Source organism: Cricetulus griseus, chromosome 3 (assembly GCF_003668045.3).
Source record: "Cricetulus griseus strain 17A/GY chromosome 3, alternate assembly CriGri-PICRH-1.0, whole genome shotgun sequence".
In the NCBI taxonomy this organism is placed as follows: Eukaryota; Metazoa; Chordata; class Mammalia; order Rodentia; family Cricetidae; genus Cricetulus; species Cricetulus griseus.
Window position 1 is genome coordinate 260,174,510 of NC_048596.1, and position 21,172 is coordinate 260,195,681.

Here is a 21,172-nt window from a genome sequence, read left to right on the forward strand (position 1 = left end):
GAAAATTATTTTACATGTCAATCCCATGTCCCTTTCCCTCCCCTCCCCTCCTCCCCTGCTCCCGCCAACTAACACCCTAGCTATCCCATACCATTTCTGCTCCCAAGGGAGAGTAAGACCTTCCATAGGAGGTCTTCAAAGTCTGTCTTATTCTTTGGAATAGGGCCTAGGCCAACCCCCTTGTGTCTAGGCATAGGGAGTATCCCTCCATGTGGGATGGGCTCCCAAAGTCCATTCCTGTGCTAGGGATAAGTACTGATCCAATACAAGAAGTCCCATAGATTTCCAAGGTCTCCTCACTGACATAAACATTCAGGGGGTCTGAATCAGTCCCATGCTGGTTTCCCAGCTATCAGTCTGGGGACCAAGAGCTCTCCCTTGTTCAGGTCAGCTGTTTCTGTGGGTTTCACCAGCCTGGTGTGGACCCCTTTGCTCATCACTCATCCTCTGCAACTGGATTCCAGTTCAGTTCAAGGTTTAGCTGTGGGTGTCTGCTTCTACTTCCACCAGCTGCTGGATGAGGGCTATACAATGGCATATGAATTAGTCATCAATCTCATTATCATGGGAGGACATTTAAGGTAGCCTCTCCTCTGTTGTTTAGATTGTTAGCTGGTGTCATCTTTGTAGCTATCCAGACATTTCCCTAGTGCTTGATTTCTCTTTAAACCAATAATGTCTCCCTCTATTATATTATCTCTTATCTTGCTCTCTTCTGTTCTTCCTTCAGCTCAACCTCCCGGCCCCATCATGTCTTTCTCACCCATCCTCTTCTCCTCTTCTCATTTTCCTAGCTCTCTCTCCACTCCCCCATGCTCCCAATTTGCTCAGGAGATCTTATCCCTTTCCCCTTCTCCAGGGGACAATGTATGTCTCTCTTAGGGTCCTTCTTTTTTACTAGATTCTCTGGCAGTGTGGATTGTAGACTGGTAATCCTTTATTCTATGTCTAAAATCTACATGTGAGTGAGTATATACCATGGTTGTCTTTTGTGATTGGGTTACCTCGCTCACAATGGTTTCTTCATCCATTTTCCTGCAAATTTCAAGATCCTATTGTTTTTGTCTGCTGAGTAGTACTCCATTGTGTAGCTGAACCACATTTTCTCTATCCATTCTTCAGTTGAGGGGCATCTAGGTTGTTTCCAGGTTCTGGCTATTACAAATAATGTTGCAATGAACATCGTTGAACAGATGTCCTTGTTATATAAATGTGCTTCTTTTGGGTATATGCCTAAGAGTGGAATTGCTGGATCTTGTGGTAGACTGATTCCCATTTTCCTGATGAATCGCCATACACATTTCCAAAGTGGCTGTACGAGTTGGCACTCCTACCAGCAGTGGAGGAGTGTTCCCCTTTCTCCACATCCTCTCCAGCATAAACTGTCATTTGTGCTTTTGATTTTAGCCATTCTGACAGGTGTGAGGTGGTATCTCAGAGTTGTTTTGATTTGCATTTCCCTGATGACTAAGTATGTTGAATAATTTCTTATGTGTCTTTCAGTCATTTTAGATTCCTCTATTGAGAATTGTCTATTTAGTTCTGTACCCCACTTTTTAATTTGGATTGTTTGGTGTTTTGGAGACTAGCTTCTTGAATTCTTTGTAAATTTTGGAGATCAGCCCTCTGTCAGATGTGGGGTTGGTGAATATATTTTCCCAATCTGTGGGCTGTTGTTTTGTCTTGTTGACTGTGTCCTTTGACTTACAGAAGCTTCTCAGTTTCAGGAGGTCTCATTTATTAATTGTCAATCAGTGTCTGTGCTACTGGTGTTATGTTCAGGAAGCAGTCTCCTGTACCAATTCATTCAAGGGTATTTCCTACTTTCTCTTCTAATAAGTTCAGTGTGGCTGGGTTCATGTTGAGGTCTTTGATCCATTTGTACTTAAGTTTTGTGCATGGTGATAGACATGGACCTATCTGCAGTCTTCTACATGCCAGCATCCAGTTATGCCAGCACCATTTGTTGAAGATGCTTTCTTTATTCCATTGTATAGCTTTAGCTCCTTTGTCAAAAATCAGGTATTCATAGGTGTGCGGGTTAATATCAGGGTTCCCAACTCTATTTCATTGTTCTACCTGTCTATTTTTGTGCCAATACCAAGCTGTTTTCAGGAATATAGCTCTATATTAGAGCTTGAAATCAGGGATGGTGATGCCTCCGGAAGTTCTGTTATTGAACAGGGTTGTTTTGGCTATCCTGGGTCTTTTGTTTTTCCATATAAAGTTGAAAATTGTTTTTTCAAGGTCTGTGAAGAACTGTGCTGGGATTTTGATGGGAATTGTGTTTAATCTGTAGATTGCTTTTGGCAAGATTGCCATTTTTACTATGTTGATCCTACCTATCCAATAACATGGGAGTTCCTTCCATTTTCTGGTATCCTCTTTAATTTCTTTCTTTAAAGACTCAAAATTCTTATGATACAGGTCTTTCACCTTTTTGGTAAGTGTTACCCCAAGGTATTTTATGTTGTTTGTGGCAATTGTAAAGGGTAATGTTTCTCTGATTTCTTTCTCAGCACATTTATCATCCATATATAGTAGGGCTACTGATTTTTTTTTTGGAGTTAATCTTGTATCCTGCCACTTTGCTGAAGGAGTTCCCTGGTAGAGTTTTTCGGCTCACTTATGTAGACTATCATATCATTTACAAACAGTGAAACTTGACTTCTTCCTTCCCAATTTATATCCCCTTGATCTCCTTTTGTTGTCTTATTGCTCTAGCTAGAAGTTCAAGGACAATATTGAAGAGATATGGAGAGAGTAGTCAGCCTTGTCTTGTCCCCGATTTTAGGAGGAATAGCTTTGAGTTTCTCTCCTTTCAGTTTGATGTTGGCTGTTGGCTTACTGTATATTGTTTTTATTATGTTCAGGTATGTTCCTGTTATTCCTGATCTCTCCAGGACCTTTATCATGAAGGGGTGTTGGATTTTGTCAAAGGCTTTTTCAGCATCTAGTGAGATGATTATGTGGTTTTTCATCTTCAGTTGATTTATATGGTGGATTACATTGATAGATTTTCTAATGTTGAAACAACGTGAATCCCAGGGATGAAGCCTATTTGATCATGGTGGATGATTTTTCTGATATGTTCTTGGATTTGGTTTGCCAGTATTTTATTGAGTATTTTTGCATCAATGTTCATGAGGGATATTGGTCTGTAGTTCTCTTTCTTTGTTTTGTCTTTGTGTGGCTTGGGTACCAAGGTAATTTTAGCCTCTTAAAAAGAGTTTGGCAATGAACCTTCTGCTTCTACTGTGTGGAACAATTTGAGGAGTATTGGTATTAGTTCTTCTTTCAATTTTTGGTAGAATCCTGCACTGAAGCCATTTGGACCTGGGCTTTTTATTGGTTGGGAGATTTTTGACGACTGCTTCTATTTCCTTAGAGGTTATAGGTCTGTTTAAGTTGCTTATCTGTTCTTGATTCAATTTTGATAAGTGATATCTGTCCAGAAAATTGTCCATTTCCTTTAAATTTTCCAATTTTGTGTAGTACAGGTTTTCAAAGTATGACTTAAAGATTCTCTGGATTTCCTCAGTGTCCATTGTTATGTCCCCCTTTTCATTTCTGATTTTGTTAATTTGCATATTCTCTCTGTCTTTTGGTTAGTGTGGATAAAGGTTTGTCTATCTTGTTGATTTTCTCAAAGAACCAACTCTTTGTTACATTGATTCCTTGAATTGTTTTCTTTGTTTAGACTTTATTGATTTCTTTCCTCAGTTTGATTATTTCCTGGTGTCTACTCGTATGGGTGAATTTGCTTCAGTTTGTTCTAGAGCTTTCAGCTGTGGTGTCAACTCTCTGGTGTGACTATTCTCTAGCTTCTTCAAGTGAGCACTTAGAGCTATGAATTTTGCTCTTAGTACTGCTTTCAATGTGTCCCATAAGTTAGGGTATGCTGTGTCTTCATTTTCATTGAATTCTAGGAAGTCTTTAATTTCTTTCTTTATTTCTTCCTTGACCCAGGAATGCTGCAATTGCATGTTGTTCAATTTCCATGAGTTGGTAAGTTTTCTGCAATTTGTGTTGTTTTTGATTTCTAACTTTAAGACATGGTGGTCTGATAAGACACAGGGGGTTATTCCATTTTTTTGGTACCTGTTGAGGTTTGCTATGTTGCTGAGTATGTGGTCGATTTTAGAGAAGGTTCCATGTGATACTGAAAAGAAGGTATATTCTTTTGTGTTTGGATGGAAAGTTCTATCGATGTCTGTTAATCACAATCAGGTCACAACTTGTGTTAATTCCTTTGTCTCTTTGTTAAGTTTCTATCTGGTGGTCCTGTCCAGTGGTGAGAGTGGGGTTTTGAAGTCTCCCACTATAACTGTGTGAGGTCTTATTTGTGATTTGAGTTTTAATAATGTTTGTTGTACAAATGTTGGTGCCTTTGTATTTGGGGCATAGATGTTTAGAATTGAGACCTCTTCCTTATGGATTTTTCCTGTGAGGATGTGAAATGACTTTCTTCATCTCTTTCGATTGATATTAGTTTGAAGTCTAATTTGTTAGATACTAGGATAGCTACCCCAGCTCTTTTCTTGGGTCCATTTGATTGGAATATCTTATGCCAACCCTTTACTCTGACGTAACATCTGTCTTTGAGTTCGAGGTGTGTTTCTTGTATGCAGCAGAAGGAGAGATTCTGTCTTCATATCCACTGTTAGCCTGTGTCTTTTTATGGGTGAGTTAAGACCATTAATATTGAGGGAAATTAAGGAGCATTGAGTGCTTATTCTTGTTTGTTTTTGATTTGTTGTTGGTAGTGGTATTGTATGTGGATTTAACCTGCTTTTTCTTTTGGGTTTTCCTAAAATGGGATTATCTATTGCCTATGTTTTTATGAGTGTAGTTAGTTTCCTTGGGTTGGAGTTTTCCTTGCAGTACTTTCTGTAGGGCTGGATTAGTGGTTACATATTGTTTAAATCTGGTTTTGTCGTGGAATATCTTGCTGGGTATAGTAGTCTGGGCTGGCATCCGTGTTCTCTTAGAGTTGGTAGAATAACTATCTAGGTCCTTCTGGCTTTCAGAGTTTCCATTGAGAAGTCATGTGTAATTCTGATAGGTTTGCCTTTGTATGTTACTTGGCCTTTTTCCTTTGCTGCTCTTAATATTCTTTCTTTATTCTGTACATTTGGTGTGTTAATTATTATGTGACGAGGGAACTTTCTTTTGTGGTCCACTCTATTTGGCGCTCTGTATGCTTCTTGTATTTTCATTGGCATGTCTTTCTTTAGGTTGGGAAAGTTTTCTTCTATGATTTTGTTGAATATGTTTTCTGCAGCTTTGAGTTGGGTTTCTTCACCTTCTTCTATACCTATTATCCTTAGGTTTGGTCTTTTCATGATGTCCCATATTTCCTGGATATTTTGTGTTAAGGATTTGTTGGACTTAAGATTTTCTTTGCTTGATGAATTTATTTCCTCTAGTTTATCTTCAGCGTCTGAGATTCTGTCTTCCATCCCTTGTATTCTTTTGGTTATGCTTGCATCTCTGGTTCCTGATTGTTTACTCAGCTTTTCCACTTCAGCATTCCCTCAGTTTGTGTTTTCTTTATTTTCTCTATTTCAGTTTTCAGGTCCTGAACTGTTTCCCTCAGTTGTTTAATTGTAGTTTCTTGGCTTTCCTTGATTTCTTGCATCTTTTGGTTGTCTTTTCTTCCATTTCTCTGAAGGATTTTCTGTTTTCCTCTCTTAAGGTCTCTATCATCTGCATGAAGTTGTTTTTAAAGTTGCTCTCTGCTGCTTCATCTGTGTTGGTATGTTCAGGTCTTGCTGGTGTAGAGTCCCTAGACTCTGGTGGTGTCATATTGGTTTTCCTGTTGTTGGATGTGTTCTTATATTGTCGTCTTCCCATCTCTTCTTCTAGTCGGTGCAGGTGGTATCTCTTCCTTTCCTGGAGTGTATGGGTCCAAAGTTCTCTTCCAGTGGGTTTAATTGGCTCCGATACTCTGATGAGTCTCAAGGTGAGTGCAGGTGGGTATGAGGCACTCACTCTCCAGGTGGGTGAGAGCAGGACTAGTGCAGAGATGTCAGCAGACTCTGGGTTGCTTGGTCCTCAGTGGCCAAGTTGACCTGCCTGCCAATTCCCAGGCAGGAGTTCCCAGAGTGGGCAGGTGGAAGATGGGCCCCTTGGTTCATTTTCTACATCTTTAAAATATATACACGAAGAAAACTAAGTCTATAATTGCATATTGAGCAAAAAAAATAAGCTGAACTGTGGTGTATTTTCTGAGCTGTGGTGTAGTTTATCTGACACAGATGTCTGTTATCATTTTCCTTCTAAGACCAGAGAATATTCCTATTCAATTATGATGTTCAAACAGTATATGCAATCCTACTTGTTGGGCTTAAGTTGCAAAGAGCAAAATCCACCGTGCCTGGTCTTGCAGAAGTCACTTGCTCCAAGTCTAAAGATAGTGACCGGATGGGTGGGAAAGCTGAAGGGATAGCTTGTAGGTGAGATTTTAAGACTGGCTTAAAGACACAAAATCCTGATGCCTAGTGAGTCTCTCCTGCAGTCGGGAAGCTTTCTGCCAAACAGAGAAGCTGCTAACTCCTGGCCAGAAGGTGACCAGGGTCTGTAGCCACAAATGAACCTGTACACACTGCCACTCCATGGGCCACTGTCTGCCCGTCTCCTCCTGATGCCAGAACAGAACTCTCAAGTTCTTCCACCGCTTGTTAGACCAACCAAGCACAGGGCAGGGTCTGCCTCACTCTCACTTTCCAAATCTTACATCAATGTACTGAAACTGTCTACTTTGAGGGATTTAAATTATAATCATATTTGGATCCTTTAGTAAAAAATGGTCTGGGAAATACACAAGAGTTCATAGCCAAAAAATCTGGAAGAGATATTGAATACCACACCACTATACCATCTTAATGATATTCTTAAATACATAGGAAAAAAGGACTAGGACCTTGTGGTATTTCCAGTGGTCCATCAGAAGCATCCTGAGAGCTTGTTGTAACTGCAGATAAAAACTATAATAAAAAGTACCATAAGGATACTAAACATTAACATTAGAATTCATACTACATGCCAACCAATAGTGTGTGGGTTTTCTGGTCATTAAATCCTTAAAACAAGAATACCTATGTCCTATATGTATTCTTAGTTTACATATAGAACAACTTTGGTATAAACAGGTGAGATAATGTGTTCATGGCTACATACTGTTAAGAGATAGACCCAAGATTCTAAATCAGACAGTTGTACCCTAAGAAACAGAAAGTTTAAGACAGTTCTGGACATTTCAAATTTGAACCGAAAAGGGCTCTCACTGAGCAGAGTGATGTTCAAGAGTATCAAAGTTGATCTGCAGAATTTTCTCATTTTAAGCCACTGTCACATACTAGTTTCACAATCAGAAAAAAATCTAAAAATATGGCATAGGATTTGGCCTGTGCTATATGAGCTCTCAAAGTACTAAGTGCATTCTCCAAAGGAGCTGCAGGTGCACACGAGTGCATTCCCCACAGGAGCTGCAGGTGCACACGAGTGCATTCCCCACAGGAGCTGCAGGTGCACACGAGTACATTCCCCACAGGAGCTGCAGGTGCACACGAGTGCATTCCCCACAGGAGCTGCAGGTGCACACGAGTGCATTCCCCACAGGAGCTGCAGGTGCACACGAGTGCATTCCCCACAGGAGCTGCAGGTGCACACGAGTGCATTCCCCACAGGAGCTGCAGGTGCACACGAGTGCATTCCCCACAGGAGCTGCAGGTGCACACGAGTGCATTCCCCACAGGAGCTGCAGGTGCACACCAGTGCATTCCCCACAGGAGCTGCAGGTGCACACGAGTGCATTCCCCACAGGAGCTGCAGGCGCACATGAGTGCATTCCCCGCAGGAGCTGCAGGTGCACACGAGTGCATTCTCCACAGGAGCTGCAGGCGCACATGAGTGCATTCCCCGCAGGAGCTGCAGGTGCACATGAGTGCATTCTCCACAGGAGCTGCAGGTGCACACGAGTGCATTCCCCACAGGAGCTGCAGGTGCACACGAGTGCATTCCCCACAGGAGCTGCAGGTGCACACCAGTGCATTCCCCAAAGGACCGGAAACCTCCCCAAACAGCACCACCATCTGGAGATTGAGTATTCAATCAAACCCATGAGTCTACCTGGGGACATTCCACAAACTTTAACACTGTCTCAGTAAAATTTTAAAACATTTAAAAACAAAAGAAAGGTAATTTGGAATTTCCTAAACCTTTGGCCAAGAAAAGGGTAAAATATTTTTCACCCTAAAAACTGAATTATGGGCTGAAATGTCATGCACTCTGGTGTAAGCTCTAAACGACAGAACAGTGACTTGCTGAACATGGGCCTGCATACCTACTGACCACACCTGATCTTCCCACATCTCACAGTCCCCATCCCCACCGCGCCTCCACTCCCTGCAGTCCCTGTGAAGCTAAAAGAGCCTTTTCCACGCTGTGAACTTGGTGGTCTCTTCAGGAGCACAGCCCCCACTGAGCCTGACATCTTGAACTATCTTCGGGGAGGTCCAGATCCCGCAGGGGTGAGGTGACCACACATTTGACATCCATCACTTCCGCGAGCCTCGCTGCGTAGCCCTAATTCATCATCCAAACAAACATTAATATTTCACCTCAGTTATCAAGTGTGCCCGTTCAAACTTTTATCTAAAACATTCTTTATCATCTTTTCATTAAGTTCTCAAGAGCTAATGGCTTCTGAGTTCCCGGGGAAAGGATGGTGCTTGGAATAATGAAAGCTCATTATTTCTCCACAGAATGCTTGTTAATTCAAATGACGATATTAAAACTATAGTAGCCTTTAGCGCCGGGGTGATTCCTAGCATACTTTATCATGTATCAATATATACTCTGTTTGTCAAAACTGCCCAGGGCTGGGGCTGACATTCTCTCTGGAGGAGTCTAGTGCTTCAAAAGGCACTGAATACACCAAGGTGACAACTTGCAGGGTTCGTGCCTCTAGGAAATGGAAAGATGAAACTTGAAGTGCCACCGTCTCCCTTGATTTCCTTATTAGCATTCATACCGAGGCAGCTCCTCCTCTCTCTACCCCTCACGGGTCTCCCTTTTGGGTAGAATGAAAAGAAATCAATATTTTGAAAAGGAAGCACACATGGGGAAGTTCTACATATGAAACCTTATTTATTTATTTCCACTTAATGGATCCCCAAATCATCTGCGTGGGAGTGGGGGATGCTGATTTAGTTCCTGTATAGGCATGCACATGTATAGGTTCAGACCATGCTCAACTCACGCTTAAGAAGGCTGGTGATATTCTGGGGAAAGGAGATGCTGTCAGGGTTATTGCTAATGTGTTCGGGGAGCACTTCTTATTCTTTGAAATTTTCAGACATGCATATACTATGTTAATGGTTATTTGGGGGTTATTGGGTTCTGGGTCTCTTTAAATATTTCTTCATCTTGTCTCCATCTCCCTACTGCTTACTCCATTTCTGCTTCTGGTATTGATTTTAGTCCAAGCCAGCCAAGAGATCATAGTAGCAAGCCCAGGATCCAGCTGACCTTACTGCCCCTGGCTTCCAGCACTGTTACTGGACAGGCACTGGGAATAGACACTATTCCTAACATTCCTGTGCCATGTGTGTGGAAGGCCCTGGTTCTCTAGGTCTTTATGGGCAGCAGTTTTCCCAAGCTGCAATACATCCCTGGAGTGGGTCCTGTCTTCCTCCTCTTCCTCTTTTTAACAAAAGGGTATGAAGCGTTGAGAACCCTTCCAGGAAGTTTGACACTGAAGCAGTGAGTGCAGCCTGTCACCTGGCCCAACTACCTGTTTCCTTTTCCTTTCTCTTGCCCTCTGCCCTCCAGACATTGCAAAGCTTTGCGCAAAAATAGAAATTGCTTCCTTCTGGCAACTTTTCAGATTGTCTTTGTGCCCTGCATTTGTGATGCTGGTGAGGTCTAGCATCCCAGTCAGGTCTCCCAGGAGGAGGTCGGAATTCTCTAAACTAGGTATTTTTATCTCACCCAACCAGAATAAAATCTGAAGAATCTTATCTGTGCCTTCCTCCAGAACCAGGGAGGAATTGTGTTTTTTGAAAAGCAAGCCATTCTTTATGTTGCTTGGAGCTGCAAGGTCAGTACTCGGGAGTGTTGCTTGTGCTCCGGCATGCATTCCGTGCCATGTTCTCTTAATTATCTCTCTTGTGGAAGACTGGCTGGCCTTCTGCCCACAGGCTCTGCCATACCGGCATGGAGGAACCTTCTGCATCCCAGCCTCAATTTCAGAACAGTGACTCCCCGGAAGAAAAAGATCCACAAGCGTGACTATAATTATATAAATTGCAGCACTCAGGATTTTTTGCATTTGACATTAATCACAGTAGGTAATGGAATGATGCTTATTTGAAGGAAATTAAAGTCACTCTGCTAGCCTAGTGCATGGAGGAAAAGAAGGACTTGGAACTAATGTGTTGCAAAGGGCTAAATCCCTAGAATATTTTGGTCCTTAGGTCAATTGAAGAAAAATGTGGTTTCAGAAAAATATGTAGGTCACTTCCCATTGTGTTTGTGCTTTTAAATATTCTGACTCAGTATCAGGCAATATGTGAAAAAAACGCCATCGGGTCACACATACAGTCCAAACTTAGCTCACTTTATTTTGTTCTTACTCACTTATGCATTTAATTTTATTCACTTGTTGATTTGATTTTACATGCAGCCCAAGCCAGCGTGGAAATTTAGACACTGCTATGTAGCGGAAGCTGGCCTTGAACCCCTGTCCTCCTATCTCCACCCTCCCCTCCGCATGCTAGGATTACAGGTGTGCTTTAGTCCTAATGCAGATACTAATGAAACAGAAGTGAGAGACAGTCATTACTTGTTGATCGTGTTACCTGGTCTAAATCCCTAATACCTAAGAAGTACAGAAGATAGTGATTTTCTTCTCTGTTTTAGGATGTCTGCTTACCATCCAGTCTTTCTGATGCTTGAGTTGTCTCAGAAACAAGTAACTTGGGGATAAACTAAACTCAAAATATTGAGAAAATTGACTTCTTGACATCTAAAAACAGCAAATGACTTTTTAAGAGCAAATGGTGTTTGTCCTAATCACTGTTCTGTTGCTGTGAAGAGACACCATTACCAAGGCAGCTTATAGCAGTCATTTAATTGGGGCTTGCTTCCAGTTTCAGAGTTTAGTCCATGGTCATCATGGTGGCGAGCATGACTGGCAGAGTGTGACATAATGTTGGGAAGCCAGGCAGGCATGCCTCTGGAGCTAAGAGTGCGTATCTGAGCCACAAGTTACAGGCAGAAAGAGAGCGCAAGACTGTGTCCGCATGGACTTTTGAAACCTCAAAGCCCACTCTCAGTGACACACCTCTTCTAACAAGGTCACACCTCCCAATCCTTCCTAAACAGTCCACCAACTGGGAGCCAAGTATTCAAATAGATGAGCGCATAGGGGCTATTCTCACTCAAACCACCATAGTGTTTATTGAAATTAACACCCCACCAAAAGGAAGAAGATAGCTAAGCTAAAAAATAATAATAATAATAATTACTCCAATGGTAGCATACAAATTTAGTTCCAGCATTCATGAGGCAGAGGGAGGAGGATCTCTGTAAATCTGAGGCTAGACTGGTCTACATAGCAAGTTCCAGCCAGGGTTACATAGAGAAACACAATCTTTAAAAAAGCAGTGGGGCAGGGTGAAAAGGAAGACTCCAGGTGTCTAGGTTTCAGTTTCAACCCTGCTCACACAGTGTTTTATCATAGTATGTGATTATGAAGCTGGAGATGTAAAATACTTGCCTAATATTCACAAACACCTGGGCTCAGTCACTGGCACTACATAAATCAATCATGGTGGTACAAGCCTGTGCTCCCAGAATTTAGAAGATTCAGTCAGGAGAGTCAGTAATTCAGAGCTAAGAACAAGTTCAAGGCCAGCCTAGCTGGCTAAGAACAAGTTCAAGGCCAGCCTTGGATTCATGAGCTCTGTCTGCAAAAATAGTTGCCTGTTTTTGTTGGTCACCTTTACATCAGTAGACTAAATAGCTGAGTTAATCCATTTAAAACAAGGAAAGATTGACTTTGGCTCATGTTTTCAGGGTTTTCCATACATGGTTGCTTATCTATAATCCCAGCGGTCCTGTCATGAGATGAAAGGCACAGACCGGAGAATATCCCAGACCTGCTGATTTGAGGGTACTCAGTGCACGGCAAGCAGCAAGAGAGACTGCCTCAAACCAGCGGGAAGATGAGGACCAACCTGAGGTTGAGGTTGTCCACTGACCTCCATGTATATATATGAGCCTTCATACACACGGGCATACACACATCACATGCTTGCATACAGAAAAACAAAATAAATACTTTTTCAATTACATAACTCTTATACAATTCTTAGGCACAAAAAAGCAAAATGCATAATTTATTTTAATCAAGTGCCTTGATAGAGAAATAGCTGAATTCCAGTTTGTAAACTCTAAGGAGTCTCTAAGGGGTGTGGATCTTAGCTTAAATTATAAGACTAGTTTGAAACTACAGGCAGATCGTGAAACTTTTAAAAGCTAGAATACTCAGCTTGTTTCTTTTACAAAGGTCTATTGATTTACAAAGTAGTCTTTCTTCTTAAAAGCGATCTGATAGACGAAATTATAAATAACCGCATATAAATGCCTATTTAAGAGTTAAGGGAGACCCAAAATAGCAAAACTTTAGGTCATAAAACCAGAGTTTTAGAAGTATTTTCTGACCAAGCCTCCATCTGTCCTTTGCCTGAACTCTTTCTATATCTCTTGTAGAAGTGATGCTAGTTCTATGTACAGGAACCTGCCTTGACTGACAAACAGTTGGCCGCACCTGTTGGTATCTCCAACCATTAGAACCATCTTCTGAAAAATAATAAAAAAATTAAAAAAGAAAGAAAAAAAAGAACGGTCTTCTGCCTGCTGAATTAATTACCAGCTTAACCATTTCCTCAGTGGTTCTATTCAGTTCTTGGAGCAGACAGAGCAAGCCAGTTCCTCTTCCATGAAGGAGCTGCGGAGTGCAGCAGGTCTCAGAACACATTTCCTGTACAGTCAGAGTACTGTTAGGTTCTCAGGCCTCTCAGGGTTGCTGTAGTCACTAAGCTGCTGCAGTCACAAGCCATAGAAAGGAAAAGGTAGCCACTGATCGTGGATCAACTAAAGCCGGCTTGACATGAGCTGTGTCATTGTCCTCTAGCACTAGTTCAACCACTTGAAATGTGGAAGCCCATTCTTACCTCACAGACCACACAAAGGCACAGGTATTCGGCCAGATTTAGCCCCTGGCTACTGTGTGCTCACTGCCCACTTTCTACCCACCCCTGTCCTTGTGCCTTCTTCACACCTGAGATAACTTTTCTTCTTCCATCTAAGCATTCCCAGTACTTTCAAGCATTTCTTGTGAGATGTTGTGCTGTCTTTTCTTTATTCCATCCTAAAATTTCTGGGTTTGCTTCTTGCCCACTCCTGTGGCCCTCAAATACCTGTGTCCTTCACATACATGTGTTGAAGTATTTACCTAAGTGTTCTAATGTTTAAACTTCTCCTTTAATCCTCATATCAGAACTTCCAAGAAAGATTTTTTTAATTGCTTATTTTGATTTTGTTATGACAAGGACTCAGTTATATAGTCCAGGCTGACCTCAGACTCAACCCCATTCTTCTTCCTATACTGGAACTGTAGGCATCTACCAGAACTCCAGATTCATTAACCTTGCTTTATACATGTGGTGATTAAAGCTAACAGAAGCCAAGTGGCTTATTGCAAATGAATTTGAAGGTAGGTCTCCTAAGTACCTTGTCACATAGCTTTCCACCATCCTCAATTCCCTGGATCCAGGGTCTCACAACCATGAACAGAGTGGGAGTGTGTATTCCCTATGCAAAGTGACTTCAGTCAAGGGGCACATGAACATACTTTAGGCAACAATAGACTGTGTAGGTGGCAGTGGTCCCCTAGAATTATAATGGGAGCTGCAAAGTTCCTGTCACCAAACAGCATTGTTGCTGTCATGGGGTTATAGTGCTATGCACCACTCATGTTTGTGGTGCAGATGAACTTGTACTGTACTGCCAGTTGTACAAAAGTAAAGCATCTACAAGTATACTCAGTGTATGACACTTGGTGATGAAAAATAAACATTACTGGAAATAGAACAGATAGGGATGGATGGAGGGATGGAGGGATGGAGGGATGAAGGGATGGAGGGATGGATGGATGGATGGATGGATGGATGGATGGGGGGAAGGGACTAGAGCAAGAAGATCAAGAAGAGAAAAGAGAGGAGAGGAGAAGAGAAGAGGAGGATGGGAGAGGGAACACAAGGAGAGACAGCTAAAATTAAGGGCTATTTGAAGGATAGTATAGAAACCTAGTACAGAAGAAGCTTCCTAAAATATATACATATATGAAGGTGATCTAAATGAAACTGACAAACAATGGAGGAGATGGAGCCCAAACTAGATATCTTCTGCTACCAAATGAAGTTTCTAGTACTGGGAATGGATTGCATATAATTGAATTGTTACCAGTCCCATGGTAACCCCCAAACAAGCCAGGTTGTTGCCAAGGCTATAGGTTGTTCTCCAAAACTGACAGTGAGGTTCCATTGTTAAAGAGAGTACCTACATAACTCATTGAACACGGAGAAGTCAAGCTAATTCCTACACAGAGTCTTCACCCCTACATGCCACTGTTCTTAGTACTAACCCAGAAGTGAGCTCCAATGGATAGCCACTCGCAAATGAAAATTGAGTTTTCTCCAAGGAGTCTCACTGGCTGCATGCCCAGCAGTAGATGGCCAACAGAATAATGTTGTGTTGGGGCTTTTCCTTTTCTTTCTTTTTTAAATTTTATCTTTTTTACTTTTTGATTTTTACATTTTTCTTCTTCTTTTTTTTTACCCTGCAGGTCCTTTGTGTATATATTACGGCTTCTGATTTGTAGTTTCATGTTATTCCTGAGTGTGCGAACATGTGAATCTCTGCTTCTTTATCTGCTTCCGGTGTCCTTTCTTGCGCTCTTTCCCTTCTGTTTTTGTTGTTGTTTGTTTTGTTTTGTCCTATTCCAATGTGTTTGTTTTATCCTACTCTAGTATATTCTATTATTATTCTGCAGAAGCCTGTTTACTTTCTAGTGAGAGACAGAAAGGGGGTGGGTCTGAAATGAAAGAGGAGGTGGGGAGGAGTGGAGTGAGGGGGAAACCATTGTCAGGATATATTACATGAAAATCTATTTTCAATAAAAAAAACTGATATTGTTTGAGACTGTTGACATTTCTATACAGGAGTTCAAATTATAGTCCTTCAATATAGGCTTCAAGTATTAATTACAAATAACCTTGCATTTAACATAGCCTAATTACAAGAAGCCTTCTTTTCCCACACTGTACAGATAATGGGTGAACATACTTCAGGAATAAGGATGCTGCCCTTAGCTAGTATTGTCTGGGTTCTGGTAAAGAATCTGGTGTTTGAGTACATGTGCACTCTTGGTGTGGGTGTGGAGGTGTGGAGGCCAGCAGTTGATGTCCATGTCATCTGTCTCCCTTTATTGCTCTCCACCTTATTTTTTTTTTTAAGCAGGATCTCTCACTGAGCCTGGAACTCAAGTTCCTGCTAGACTGGTCAGAAAGCCCCCTGGGATCCATCTGTCTTTGCCCTCACACCCCCCCCAGCACTGGTGTGACAGGAACTTGCTATCACAGGCAGTTTTTAAATAGGTGCTGTGGTTATGAACTCAGATCCTGAAGTCCATTACCTCCTGAGCCATCTCCTCAACCCCTTACTTACTGTTGTCTTCATCACTGTGACCAAACACCTAAACAGAAGCAACTCAGCTCAAGAAAAGTTAATGTTGATTCAAGGTTTTCCAGTTTGCAGTCCATCCTGGAGGAAAAGGGTTGAAGGCAGCGGCTCACTGGACCAGGAAGCAGAAAGAGGGGAATACTGGCCCTCACTTGACGCTACCCCAGACCCCACAATGCCACCACTCCACATTCGTGGAGGGGAGTTAACAACTTAGTTAATTTTCTCTGATTACATAGACACACCCAAAGATTTGTCTCCTTAAGACCCTTATGTGGACATCTCTGATCAGTCCAAGAAGACCATGAAGATTAAGCAGTATCCCTATGGGGGCAAATGCAGGAGAATTTCAAGTTCAAGGCCAAACTGGGCTACATGGCAAGACTGATATCAACTTCACCCTATGCCCCATCCTCCAAGAATGAAATTGAAAATGTTAAAACTAACTTATTGAGTGAATACAAAAGGAGGAAGAGGAGACGGAACTGTAGGTGATGATGCATTCCTGTAATCCCAGTACATGGGAAATGAAGGCAAGAGAATCAGAAGTTTAAGGCCAGGTTCATCAACATAGTGAGTTCAAATCCAGCTTGGGTTAAATGAGACCCAGAGTCAACAAGCAAGCAAACAAACAAAGCAAATGGAAAGGCAGCCCAGCCCTGGTAGAAGATATTTACACAGGACCTTCCATCCTTCTGTTTAAGGTAAGGCACTCTGTGTGTGAACAGAACTAGAATGGAGGAGGATCTTCCTACTGCTAAGAGCATTCCAACAGGCAAATCTACCTGTCCTTGTATACTAGCCAGAATACTCCCCAAACTCCTTGTTTAAATCAGGGCTGGAAAGATGGCTCAGTACTTAAGAGTGCATACTTCTCCTGCAGAGTGATGTTCCCAGAGCACGTCAAACCCTTCCCAACTAACTGCCTCTAACTCCAGCCCCAGAGGCTCCAACACCCTCTTCAGGACTCAGTGGGCACCTACACATACATGCATAGATATACACAAACATATATAATTTTTAAAACGTAAACTCTTTAGAAAAAATATATCACTAAAAGTTCTCATTTAAAGAATCATGAGACATTAGACTGACAGCAGTTAAGGTTGTTCCATGTTGGGTTGTGTGTGTGTCTATCTGTCAGTATGTGTGTCTGTCTGTCTGTCTGTCTGTCTGTCTGTCTGTGTGTCTATATGTGTGTGTCTATGTCTCTCTCTCTTTCTCTCTCTCTCTCTCTCTCTCTCTCTCTCTCTCTCTCTGTGTGTGTGTGTGTGTGTGTGTGTGTGTGTGTGTGTGTGTGTGTGTGTGTGTGTGTAGACAGGAGTATGAACATACCTAAACACAAGAGGAAGACACTGGAGAAAGCATGTTAATTTGACATAAGATAAGAGAGACCACCAAGTTGTCAAGGAATCAAACCTGGAAAAAATGCTTATGGTCATCCTGGGCTTCATACATGTCAGAGCTAGCTCATGTTGCTGGAACTGAAAACCCCAGACCAGGGAAACACTGATCTTCCAAGACTGGCACACTGTCATGGCAAGGGTCAATGAATCACTCCCTTTTCCCATCCTCCAGGTAGGAGCCTTCTCACTATGTCTTCAGGTGACCTGTTCACTATGTTTAGATGCACCGTATGTTCATGGTGTATTCATGGACAAAGTAGTTTTAGCAATTTCTACATGCATTTCATTTGTTTACCATGAAAATCTTTTTATAAGGAAGCCATTTTGTAAGTTTGCTTGAGTTAATCATTCATTTGGCATTTAAGAAATATTATCACTAACTGTCCTATGTGTAGTCATAGACCTTGGAGGAACTGGGAACGAAAAAATAAGTTATATAGCTCTTGTCCTCAAAGAGGTGGCTTCATGGGGAAAGGAGAAAGACAATGAACAAGTAAACTAAGAGGGAAAATGGAAGGAGAGAAGAACGGGAAGAAAGTTGACAGCTGTGGGTCTGCTTTGGAGGACAAACTCTGGCAGAATCTAATAAAGAGAGGCAGGGTGCAGGTTAGGAAGGGTCACTCTGAGAAGGTGCCTTTTTGGCTGACATCTGAAAGATGAGGAACAGGGAAGAAAAGGAGTACAGCAGACAGAAGCACAGCTATGAAGGCCATTAGGCAGACAAGTCTGGCACATTCTAGGAACCAAATGAGGCCTGTGCACCTAAGCACAGTGAACAGAGTTGTGGGACCAACTCACACAATGGGGGAGGCCACAGGACAAGATCTAGCCCAGCCTAGCAGACCAGAGAAAAGCCCGAGCTTTACTCTAAGGATGACAACAGCTGTGATCAAGCTTTAGCTGTGGAGGGGGTTTGGTGGATGTGACTTACGCTCTCCTTCATGTGAAGCAGTCAGTAGAAAGGAAAGAAAACAGGAAGAGAAAGAGGTGATGCGCCTTAACCAAAGGAGACAGAGCATGTTTAGATAAGGCAGACGTTATATGGACTCTCATCCACAGTGCTCAGATATGACTATCGGACACATGTTAAAGAACATTTGGGATGGCTCTTAGGTGTATGTCCCTGTGAATAATAGGAGTCTGTTCCCTTTCCATCTCTGATCTGCTTCCTGGCCAGTAATGTAAGTAAGCAATTTGGCCACCGAAAGCTTCCACCATGATGGGGCCATGTTGAATGACTCATTTTGGGCTGCAGCCTCCAGAACCATTAGCCAAAGTAAGTTCCTTTTTCTTTTCCTCTTTACAAATTAATTATCGAAGGCATCTCATTGTAGTAACATGAATCTGATACCTAACGGGCTTAGAAAGGTATTTGCAGGGGCAGTGTATTTGACAGTCATTTTTAAGTGATGAAGACCCCGTACATTGAGAAGCATTTATTGAATGTCTGTCCTGCTGTGTTTCATGATGGTGGCACAAAGACGGATAAAACAATAAAATACCAACCCTGCCAGACAAGAGCTCTGGAGCTAGCCAAGGGTGCCGACAAGTGCAGAAAAGATGGTCTCATGATGTGTGAAGAGTTCTAAAAAGGCACTCAAGGAGAGGAGGAGAGATAGATGCCACAAGAGCAGAGAAAAGAGCTCTCTGGAATGTGCTGAGATGTGTGAGCCATCTCAGCTCCTAGCCAGAGCTCCAGGTCCTCAGAAACAGTGGCAGCGAAGATGTCCTGATCCAAATGAAGAGGGGAAGGATGCAGTAGCCTAGGGTTGATTTATTTAGAAAGAAGTCTCACCAAGGACAGTTGGCAGAGAGACAGAAGTGTAGCTGCAGCAAAGACAACAGCAGATTCATCAATGCTAAGGCAGGGTTATCTGGATGAGAAAAGAAAGACCCCCATTAGAGACATTTGTCGAATCCCCTAGAGCACCAGGTACACAACATTTAAAATAATAATCGTTAAATTGGACTAAGTAAATATAATTGGGTATTCTAATATACCACATGTCCAGTTCTGGATTAGTATAAGATATTATCCTACCAGGGAGAGGCAAAGAGCTAGGTGCTATTTTTACATATTTATAAGGCCCAAACAGGTTAATGCATATTCTTGACATCACAGATTTATTTCTATGTTAATTTACTCTCAGAAAACATGTATAACTATAATATACATGGTGAGAAAGTAATTTTATTCATATCTTTGGACATAAAAAATATCATTATGCAGTCTAATAATCCCAGTTGACAGTTAGAATCATTTTTTTCAAAAAAAAATATATAACAGATATATTAAGAAAGAATTCAGGGAAAGCAACAGCCACGCTCTGGTCTGGCGCCTCTGTTTTCTGTGTGGCACTGATTTATGCCAGCAGGCACAGTCATTTGCAAGTCCATTTTGTGATCAATGCCTAGCTGAGCTTGCCTTTTATACAGCATTATGAAAAGTTGCTCCCCATTTGCATTTGCACAGGCAGCTGGCTGAGGAACTCAGGCCTGGACTTTGCTGACCATGGAGAAAACAGTTCATATCTGACTTTTCATCATATATATATACATGTATATATATATCATGTTTATATATTATATATTTGTGTATTATATGATATGAATTTTATATATTTATAGACAGATACATAACTTTTTAACCTTAAGGTGAAAGCACAGATGTTTTACACACATCCATATGCACACACACACATACACCCATGCACACTCATGCACACGCGCACACGCTTTAACCTTAAGGTGAGAATACAGGGACTTGGGAGATGGCTAACATGGTGAAAGTGCTAGTCATGTGAGCCTGACACCCCAAGCTTGATCCCCAGAATCCACAGAAAAAGCTGGATGCAGTTACACTCATCTGTAACCCCGGAACTCCTAAAGTAATATAGGCAGAAACATGAGAGTTGTCTGGAAGCTTAGGGACCAGCTAGCCTGGAGTACTGCACGGGCAGTGACGAAAACAGGAAGAGACCCTGCCTCAAAGGGTGAAGGGAAGATTCAACTTCCGAAAGTTGCCTCTCTGACCTCCAAGCATGCACCACTGCATATGTAATGTGTGTTCCTACACTACCTTCTCCCAAGCTCACACATTTAGCCTTAAAATGAAAAGTATATGTCAATGGGCCAACAGCGAAAGTCTTTCATAGGAAGCACAAAAAAAAAAACCTTGGTGCAGATATTTTTGCTGTTGATCCAGTGTCTTGCAGAACAAGGAAGTACTTTTTCGTTCCTTTTCTTCCCTTTAAAGAACTTTGTTTTCAGAGGAAACTAAACTTCTTAGGGGTGAGGCTCTGCCAAGAGCTTAATCCAGCCAGTGAGTACCAAGTAAATGCTGCTTGCCCTGGGAACTAAAGCCCAGCTCTTCCACCATCCCCACCAAGTCCTGCCATGTGTAACCACAGAGAACGGATCCAGGTGCTCTATTTTTGTTTTTGCCTGCCTTGCCTCCTCTTGACCCTGAAAAAGTGAGGAGGCTCTGGCTTTCCATGCAGCCCCCCCTCCCCGCCCCCTCCATGGGGAAAAACTTTGGCTTGGTGGCCTGGCATCCAGGGAAACAGGTTCTGCACACCCAGGAGAAAAATGACAGCTTCTCTCAGTGAGCTGCTGGGCTTATAAACAGCAAGGGGAAGCATTCAGACAGGTCTGGACCTGCCTTTCCAAATGCCTGACCAGCCAGGAAAGCAGTGAAATCTTCAGGGAACATCAGTGACTCTTTACATAATGCCATAGAGTAGCTCAGTAACATTTACAGCCCTGAGACTCACTGGTAGCATCTCTTTCCACTGATGGCACAAGGGAAGGAAGGACCAGCTTCCCTGAGCAGGCAATACTGGGTGGCTAGGGGGCAGGAACAAAGAGGGAAGTTAACTTTCGTCCAGCAGGAAGTCTCCAAAAAGCTGGCACAAGTCCTGTAACCTTACCCTCGAGGTAAGAAAGCCAATTGC